Source organism: Dermacentor albipictus, chromosome 9, assembly GCF_038994185.2.
Source record: "Dermacentor albipictus isolate Rhodes 1998 colony chromosome 9, USDA_Dalb.pri_finalv2, whole genome shotgun sequence".
Taxonomy (NCBI): domain Eukaryota; kingdom Metazoa; phylum Arthropoda; class Arachnida; order Ixodida; family Ixodidae; genus Dermacentor; species Dermacentor albipictus.
This window is the reverse complement of record NC_091829.1, coordinates 91,670,756-91,679,376: the sequence shown is the minus strand read 5'-3', so window position 1 is coordinate 91,679,376 and position 8,621 is coordinate 91,670,756.

The following is an 8,621-nucleotide window of genomic DNA, read 5'->3' as shown; positions in this document are numbered from 1 at the left end:
AACGTTTTTACGACATTTTCTCAAAGCAGGCTCGAATGGTGTGACAGGGCAATAGCTTTCAAGTACGTTTCTGGCCCTGTGCATAATTACTTTTTTTAAAAGTGGAGGCTACCGCACGCAGCAGATTTTGCACTAACATGATTTTGGCTTCTAGCGCGAAGTGAAACACGGACACAGAAAAGAGCAGACAGGACGAGCGCTTTTCCTTTTGCATTAGATTTTGCGCTGTCAGACTCATCGCTCGTGCCCCTCATCATACTGGGACTTCCTAAGCGGATACAGCATCAAGTTCAACTTAGGGCACCACAAATACTAGAATACCTAACGCCAATTATGAAGCAACTATTTGTTCAGGAGCGACAACATGCGGCGACAGAAGTTAATGCCAATTATCTGTAGTACCGGGGTTCTGAGGTGACAAATTTTGCACAGCAGGCGGCAAACCTCGTTTCTGGAAGACTTTTCTAAACAAGAGAAAAAGAAAAAAAGAAAATATTTTATAAGTCTGACGACCTGTCGCCCCTTTTACAGGAAACCATTTTTCTCACTGATCATGCCAAGCTGATATATGTTCCCGCACAAGTCAATGAAAATGATGTGAAAACACTCGTGGGCAGCGAAGCGTCAATCACTGTGGTTGTAGCGCTGTCCTTAAGTAATTTTCGTTAAAGCGGAGGCTATTGAATTCAGCAGATTATGCACCAGAGACGGTGATACCAAAAGTACTTAACTTATATCATAACAGCCGTGAATCTTCTGGTCAAGACAGCTTTTGGCGGGCGTATAATAAGCTTTTGCAGAGATTCGCATGGAAAAATATGAAAAAGGACATCAAAGTAAGCTTCTTCAGAGGTTCAGAAGTAAACTTCTTCAGCGCTGTGTGTGTCAAATGTGCCTTTCTGTTGTCTTTGTCGTACAGCTTGCGCTACAACAAAATAACATATGCCGTGTAGATATCCTCATCGACATCAACTCCTGTCACTTGTGCCAAATAAACAAGGCCAAGTACCGACCGTCAATCGACGAACTATTTTTGCATATCATTTCCGATAAACCCTTTGAAGTTGTGCACGTAGATTTGCAGAACTGAAGGTGAAAAGTAGTGGAGTTTGCAAGACGCAATCTTAGCTGGTTGCAATAGATCAGTGCAGTAGAATTGTAGCAGCGTGCCCTGGGGGAAAAGACGCTAACAGCGTTATGGTCCTTCTTGGTCGCACAATGTTTTCACAGCGGAAAGTTGTGATGTCAAACAATGGAACCGCATTCCTATGCAAGAAACCTTAGGAGTGGGCAGATAGCCGAAGTGTTACGCCACGACGTTGTGCTCCATATCACCCGCAGGCAAATGGAATGGCCAAAAGAGCGATTCGTGACCTTAAGCAGTTCATCTCCATGTACCCAACGTTTAAAAGAGGCTCGAAAGGCTGTCTGAAAGCGGCTGTGCCTCACCACAACTGGACGCACACTACTAGTATTGGTTGTAGCCCTCATTTTGCTGCTCATGGCAAAGTACCGGCGCCACCAGTTGACAAATCACATGTTATTGAAGACAACATGCACCTGTCTGAGTGCCGTAAAAGCGATGAAGTTGCATTTTCATACGTGCCACCAAGGACACCGCGCTAATGATTTACTGAACGATCTTGTGCTAGTAGAAAGGGGCTACCGGGCAGCGGTAGCCCCTTTCTTGTGGGCAACAAGAAAGGGGCTTGTGGGCCCCTTGTGGGCAACAAGAAAAACGGCGGGAGTGTAAGGTTGAAGAGAAAGGTGACGCGAGAGGACAGTCTTGAGGAGCCGAGGAAGAAGTGAGAATAAATAGTAACGGCGACTGTATGACTAGTTGTTCTTGGAGTTCCTCTATTGTATAATAGTACTTGGTTGTGTTGTTGATTCATGTCTATTGTGACTTTATGCTGCATTATATTAAGTTTATTCGCCTTCTCCCCACGTACTATTACTATACCTTTGACGTAGATGGTACAGCGGATAAAAAAAAATGCACATCCAAGGGATCCAAAGGACAGCGTCAAAGCAGGAGCTGGAATAGTTTTCCTGTGGCAAACCTCCTCTCTCATGACCGAAGTTCATATGGTTTTTCATCTCTGCGCATGTACGTTATACCCACTGCAAAGTAACAATGCAACGTGTACCATTTGTTTCGTCATGTCTTTGAATATGTAGCGCTTTTTACTTACTTTTTTATGTTCGTACGTTTCCTTTAAGAGGAAGCTTTAGTTCGGGTGCTCCTATCTAAGTACACGTAAAAGAATTCCTTTTCCTCGGCAACCACTACACCAAGGTTTGTCGCATTTAAAAGAAAAACTTCTACTTTAGTGTATGTTTGTTTCAAATTTTTTATTGAAGTTGTCAATTCTTTATTAAAAATTTCCAAATACTGACAATTTTCAGAACACGGTACTATGAAGTTTACAACTATACCTCAGCAAGGGAACAGATACCACGATTCTGAGAATTGCATCTGATAGTACATCTCAAGCGGACAAAATTGATGTGTCACACATGAATCTAAAAAAATTTGTAATATTTAAATACAGCTTTCTCAGAGCCCTTGTAAACAACGTAATAAATTCCCGTAAGATACATAGTGACATACTGAACATCTAATGAGTGACATTCACAGAACCGCGATATATATTCCTTATGCATAGCTAATAATCTACAAACTTCGTGCGTCTAATCTTTTCTAACTTTCAAAGTTTTGAAAATTCTATTTACAAAATTCAGGCAATAAATCGATATTCCGCTTCCAACAGTCACTAGAATTTGATCTCTCTCAAATGCAACAAAATTCTTTAAAATCGGTCCTGCGGTTATCTGAAAAAAGCGATATTTGCGTTTTACGTGTACTACATGAATAGGCCGCGTTGGGTTGGGCCCGAGCTAAATCTTCCTGTTAACATTGGTGTTTCAAGCAGTTTAAAAGCTTTTTATTCCTCAAGTCAGTTATTAGTGCTGTGGACAAGTTATTGCTGCATTACTATTTGTTTGTGGCTTTCTTGTTGCTATTCCAAAAAAATGTTTTGTTTCTTGTATTTTGTACTCCGTGGAGCTGGCAACTAGTCAAGCTGATTTTTCCGCTTTTTTCCCGCACTCCCTCACTTCATGAGTGAAATAAAGGATATTATTATTATTGAATCTATGTCACGCGAAGTTTTAATAAAGCTGTTATGTTTTTCAACTAAATGCGATGTGTATAATTCGTTTTCTTTATCCTAGGCAATGTGAATTCTCGGACATGGAATGTTTGGGTTTATGCACTACATTTCTCACACGCTATGCCGCAATGCAGATTTCAAGTAAGGCGGATGCCAGGTGTGAGGTGTACATGCAACGATGTCACAATGGCAATGAATGACGCTCATCGAGGGTAAAACACGGCAATTGTGCGCGCAGAAAAGTACGCGCATCAAGCAACATTTATGGATTTTTGTTCCTCTTTTGTCAATGTGAAATGAACCCATACTGAAGGATTGGCCGAGAACTGGCATACGAGAACGGGGTAAGTGGTGCATGCCAAATGGCCAAGTCAAAGTGAAGTAAATCAAGGAAGCCATGAAATATCTTCCCTATTTCATTAACAAATCGGTGTGCGTTAGAGATGCCTGTCGGCTACCAAGTACAGTGTAATTGAAAGTGTAAACAGAGAAGCAGGAGCCATAAAGGGTAACATGGTGTAAACAGAGACGGTAAATTGGATGCAAAGAATGGAAACAAAAAACCATGGAGATTTAGAAAAACGGCAAGAAAGAAATCGGGAGGTGAGTTCCGTTTCTTGTCTTTTTTGAGACACGAAAATCAAGAAACATATACAACAATCAGGCCAAGATGACTATAGTAGGATGCAACTCAAACAAACATCTCTTGGCAACCAAGGAACAGGGACCACGCGGCGTTGTTACTCCGCTAACCAATCACATAAGCGAACGATATCATCGCCATGCGATGTTTCGAAAACGGCGTCGGTGTTGGGCTGCTGAGCACAAGGTCGCGGGATCGAATCCCGGCCACGGCGGCCGCATTTCGATGTGGGCGAAATGCGAAAACACCCCTGTACTTAGATATAGGTGCACGTTAAAGAACCCCAGGTGGTCGAAATTTCCGGAGTCCTCCACTACGGCGTGCCTGATAAAGTGCTTTCGGCACGTAAAACCCCATAATTGTTTTTTAACGGCGTCGTACCTGCATGATGCCACAACGTGCCTTTTGTAGTTCATGGAGGACGCCTGTCAAAAAATAGCTGACGTCCCGGCGTGCCCTCCGTCCAGCAAGGGAGACGTTTGGGGCGGAAAACCAGTTCTCTTAGCTGCATATCTTCGTCGTAGGCCTTCCTCTTCACCCCCTTTTTTTTCTTCGCACAACATCCCAGAGCGCTTATATACACAATTTATTTCAAAAACCGCAATACACGTTCCCTTTTTCAACTCTTCCTACACGTTACACATCACGTGTTGCTTAGTTTTATCAAACTGAAACGAGATGCCTGCTTTATTTCACCAAGGAGAGCGGGCGAACGTTTTTACTTGCTTGCACCCCTCTATCACGCCTGGAAATAACATAACCAGGATTAATGAATTTTTTGCAATACTGTTAATAAGGCCCGTAACTTCAGCATTTCGGGACACATTGGACTTAATTTTGTTCTAATTTCTGTCAAATATGAAGATATTGTAACGCGCAGTTCTTTCCGGGTTTCGGGAAACGTAGCTATTAAGCGCAGCGTGACATTTGGAAAAAATATGTTTTAGAATTTTTCGTTGTTGCAAGAGCAGTTAGTAAAGCCACACGCACTTAACTTCGCACGCAAGTTTTTCACGGTATCCCGCCTATTTTCAGTGAACTTGATATTGGTGGCATATGTGGCTATGTCATGGCGGCGGCCTCAATTCCGCGCCACTTCTAAAACCCAGTAATAAATCTTCGGGGCAACCTGCGAGCATGATTTATTGGAAGTTCCGCACTTAAACTTGCTAATCATGCTGCTTCGAATTGCGCTTGCACATTGGCCATATCCTATTCCTTACTTTAAAGGATTGTAAACAGAGTGTCCGGACTAGTAAACCGACGACATAGTAGCAACCAACTGCAAACTTCTTTCTCCCGTAAACGCCTTGCCGTAAGATCCGTTTATAATTCGGATGGACTGCTTCTTGAACGACTTGAACATTATAAATATCTTGGGGTCTACTTTTCGGAAAATTTGAACTGGAATACACATACCGAATGCGTCACTTTAATGTAATCGAGAATGCTTAACCCCATTAGACGTAACTTTCGCAAAGTCCCTAAAAGTGTAAAAGACGATCTTTACAACTCTAGTGTTTGCACAGTACTCGAGTACCCTTGCTAACCTCGGCATCCCATAAGGCTTATACCCTTTAGACAAACACTAACGCACTTAAGACTGCCTGGCCTGGTTTGTTTCTGGAAATAACAACTTCCAAAGAAATATTACGTTAACAAAAGAAAAACATTGGCTGGCAGACACTAGCACAACGCTACTTAGCGAAGAAATTAGAACTCTTTTGCCTAATTTACTCTGGTATCACAGGAATAAACCTGCGCTTGTTCATTTTCGCACCCCATTGCATTTATCTGCAATGTGATCACGAGCTTAAGGTTCTTTAAACACACTGTTGCAATGATGTTCTCCCACAATTCATTGTTTCGGTTACGTCGACAAACTGGAATACGCTTCCTAGGAATGTTGTTCAATGGAAAACGCGCTCTTAGTTTCAGTCGTTTTTATCGTCTAACCTGTAGTAAGCACATATCATTCAGCTTCGTACGTTAAACCATCATTTCCTTTTCTATGACGTGATTCTCTGGCACAACAGGCACGTCAAGCTGTCGCTACGCTTTTTCTTCTCTCTATCCTTGTTCCTTTATATTGCACCTGTACCTTCCTGCATGCGTTTTTAAATAAGCTCAATATTCAAGTAAAGTTTGTACTACCTCACTCGTGGCGGCCTCGGTGTTGTAAAAAAAGAAACTCAAGCCAAACGAAAATAAAAATCGCTTGTTGGCCCAAGTATTCATCACCGACCTGCTGGTTGCGAAACCACCAGGTCGTTTTTTTTTAACTACATCGAAAACAAAACTGAAGATATATTACAAAGAGGACGCATCTACACACTCAAAACTCGGGCGAACACACGCATGCGTCCAGAAAACTTGGTTGAATTCCAGGGGCTGCTTTGTGCCGTAGTCAAAACACTGTCGACTCTGTCCACGTTCCGAGACCAAATATCACAGTATTATAGATTGTAGGGATGCTGTATATTTTTTCGACATTCTCCAACGGACAATTAGAACGGTTATTGACATCACTTCATGTTCCATTATGTTTCTGCCGTTTACGGTTATGGGAGGTCCTCTCTATGACATCTTCATAATATACTTGGTTTATACAGCCTATGAGGATGTAGACTGTGTGATCGCATGCCAAAAGCCCGCGATCTACAAAGTACTTCTTGCGCGAGAGTGCTGCTTATTGAGAGCATGTACGCTGCGCAGGAATTTCCGCCATTGTCAGTTCATCATACGCCACCTTTAAAGCGGGGTTTCATATGCATGAAGAAGTAGACGCAGCGCAAGGCGCCCCCTCCCTTCCGAGGAGGGAAAGGGTGGTGATCGCGTGTTAGCTCTCCTCGCGCCCGCCAGTTCAGGCCCGGCAGACAGATGGCGAGGCCGCGTTTGAATTGTTCTGCCGAAGAGCACGCTGCGTTGAAGAAGCGGCAGTGAGAACGGGCCACTCGTTGTGCGTTCGGCCGAAGAATAGGCAGCGTTTGATGAACGCCACCGGGAACTCGCTCGAGGAAGGGCTCGTCGTCGACGTGCCGACCGCGCCGTGAGAGAGCGCGAAGGCGAGGCATTACGACAACGAAGAGCTGTGGACCCCGAGATTCGCGTGCGCCCCCTTTCCCAGCAGTGGAAGGGCGGTCATTTTTTGCTTATGTTTTTCTTTTCGTTAAGAATCCCCGCCCCCTCTGTAATAATACCCTTTGGTGCTCTCAGATACTTGTACAATTAAACATAAATAAACCTTCCTACACATGAAAAAAACGAGGGTTCAGCAATTCCTGGAAGTGCTTCTATTTATACCAGGAATACAAAGGTTTCGCCACATATTACACTTAACCTCCCCACTGTTTCCACCGAAGTTGACTTCGGTGTTTTGTGCAGTTGTTGGGATATATAGCGTGCAGTGGCAGTATTACACTCTGGAAGGCTTGAATAAATATCTTTCTACAAGGGTTGCAAATAGGCTGCAGAGATGGAACACTTATCATTCGTCCAATACGACACGCCTCCTTCTTCAACGAACTAAAGTCCCCGTGTTTTGCATGATTCGCCAAAGACACCGGGGAATAGCAACTACATGCCAAGTGTAAACTATAAAAATTCAGGGAAGGCAAGCATTGGGTAAGTATTTTCAGAGCACAAAATTACCATAGACACTTTACATTTTCGGTGCAGGTCTGCCACAGAGTTGTTCCTATTTCTCTTCAATATGAAATCTTTTTACGTTTATGGTCCTCCCGCGCAACAGGCAGAACTAAGGTGTTTCTTGTAATGCTTCAATGTAGGCCAGAAACGAAGGTATAACAATTTTCATTTAACCCCTAATTGTCGGAACCTCACTGCTTGTTGCATTTAACTATGCCAACACTTCTTCAGAATAGAGACATCGGGACTCATTGAGTTCTTTTTTTATAGAACCATGAAAGCAGTCATATAAGGTTTATGAGTGATCCTGGTCGCTATACTAACTTCGCTGTAAGAAAAAAAAAGAGACATGCTACCCATTGCGCCGCGTGAAGTATAATACCTCCTACCTTGAACGTCTCCATGTCAAACTGTAGCGTGTCGTAGCCAAGAATGAGGCGGCGCAGCTTGTCGTGGGGTTTCGCGCAGGTCTCCCAGCTCCGTAGGCAGAACGCAATGCTTGGTGCGCATGCGCAGCTCCTGCACATTGCAGCGGGCCTGGAAATCGGGCGAAGCGAAGCGCAGAACTCCGGCTGAACGTGAGCCGGCCGCCGTTGTGACGGCCAAATGTCAGCTCAGCCGCGTCGCCGGCGCTCAGGTCGAGGTATTCCTGGTAGTGCTAAAACCGCGGGAACCTGCTGTACACGCGACATCTAAGTTTTAAGAGATGGGCAGGAGAGCGCGGGCCGTCGCAAGGCCTTCGAATCATCTCGCAGAGAGACGTCGACAGCGTCCTGGGCGACGTCAACTCGGAGTCGCACAGCACTTCAGTCGTGTCCAAATCGCCGGCGCAGTGAAATGATTTGACGTTCAGCTCGGTGAGTTGTTGCAACTCGCTGGACCCGCTGATGCTCCTGAATCGTGGCAGAAAGTCAACCAAGGCGCTGTGGTAGACGGCACCGGCGCATGTGTACTGGCCATCTATGAACGGCTTGCGTAGCCCAAAGTAAACGTTTTTCAAGCCGGTCCAGTCGTTACAGAGGCCGGCTTCACGCATGCCGTCGACCCCCGTGGTGTCGTCTGTGAAGCGGACCACCGCGAGCGCCTGTTTTCTCCGGCAGGGTTATCGGCCTCGCGTTTCGCCGGGCTCACCGATCAACCAGCAACTCCAAATT